Source organism: Theropithecus gelada, unplaced genomic scaffold (genome assembly GCF_003255815.1).
Source record: "Theropithecus gelada isolate Dixy unplaced genomic scaffold, Tgel_1.0 HiC_scaffold_1313, whole genome shotgun sequence".
Classification (NCBI taxonomy): Eukaryota; Metazoa; Chordata; class Mammalia; order Primates; family Cercopithecidae; genus Theropithecus; species Theropithecus gelada.
In genome coordinates this window covers 2482-3969 of record NW_020254765.1, presented here as the reverse complement: position 1 = coordinate 3969, position 1488 = coordinate 2482, and the positions used below count along the sequence as shown (strand labels likewise).

At 39.4% G+C, this 1488-nt stretch overlaps 1 non-coding gene across 1 annotated transcript; it reads left to right on the top strand.

The window, feature by feature from the left end:
- Nucleotides 1-1120: 1120 nt before the first annotated feature.
- Nucleotides 1121-1227, top strand: LOC112616903. The gene has a single exon (XR_003117823.1). It is a non-coding gene; the product is annotated as a U6 spliceosomal RNA (small nuclear RNA).
- The last annotated feature ends 261 nt before the right edge of the window (nt 1228-1488 follow it).

The following is a 1488-nucleotide window of genomic DNA, read 5'->3' as shown; positions in this document are numbered from 1 at the left end:
GTTCAGCTAGTTTTAGAGTGGCAGTCAGTTAGTCCCCTGCATCAGCCAGAAATCAGAAAAAAAGCAAGACAATTTAGAAGTACCAATGGATACAGGATTCTTTATCTCAGGACTTTTAAGACCTTGATACTTAGAGATCCCAACATTGTTCATTTCATCCAAGTATAACACCTATGGATGGGATTAAAAAACAGTATCATATCTTTCATTTTTCTGATTAGTTATTTGGGTCTTGAAATGTCCAGCTTAACAGAAAGCCTTGTACTGTCTTCTGGAGACTATTTCCTACATACTCCTTGAATTTTTCAATAACTGAAGGGATTCACTAAATCCAAGGAAGACAGTCCCTTTTATCAAGTCAGAAGGAGGAGAATAAAAAGGACATTCCAATCATTCTGATGTTTCCCTTGTTTCTGTTGCTGTGTTGTTGCCACTCAAACTGGTCCTGCTGCCTGGTAATGGTTGACCTTTGACACCAAGATGCCCTTACTGATTCAGATCCCTCCAGTCTTTAAGTTCCCATATCTATGCTTCTATGCTCAGCCATTGTTCCCAAAGCACCAGCACCCTGCTCTGGCAGCTGGGCATCCTGACTTGATCTGCAGACAATGTGAGCAAATTGACACTTCCCCCCATATTCAGAACCTAATGTGGAAACCACATCTTAGCCAAGAATTAGCTGAGACCTTCATGGTACGAGATCCTTTGAGGCCGTTGTTGGTCTTTTCTCTGGCAGATATTAATTGGGCTTGTTCTAAAGGGTCAGAGGGGTTCAAATAATGTGACAGAAAGAGATCAGTGTTTGTTTCTTCTTCTTTGCTATCAGATCTGTACTGTGAGGCACCTTTATATTCTGTATAGAATCTTAGGCAGTAGAAAGTCCCATATGAACCTTCTCTGAACAGTGGCTCCCAGTTGTGGTCGGCCCTTGAGTGATCTGTTTTACATGATAATGAAAATCATCCAAGCTACTTTCATCTGTAACTCAAGATTTTAAAATATTTTCAAATTCTACCTCACAGGGAGCCATTGAAGAGAATTCTCAAGTAGGTTAGTCGGACTTAACAGAACCAAGCCCTGTGCATGACTCATCACTAATCATGTGTAAAAGTAGGGCTTTGTGCTTGCTTCTGCAGCACATATCCTAAAATGGGAACAATACAGAGAAAATTAGCATGGCTTCTGCATAAGGAAGCAGCACAAATTTTTGAAGCATTCCATAGTTTGGTCAGTGACTGGAAGGTCATTTGACTATTTGCTGACTAGCTCTAAGGAAACAGTGTGAATCAAAGCAAACCATGGGTGCCACCAAAATATTGAAATTGTGATTTGAACTAAAAAAATAGTCATGTAAGATGGTCTATGAGGTGACTCAGAGCTGAATAATGTGTTTGGTGCAAAATATGTTGTTAGTGTGTATGTCAAAAATTAGAGAATGTCAACTTACAACTTCTTCATGGAAACTAAAAAACATATAGGTAGAGTTTT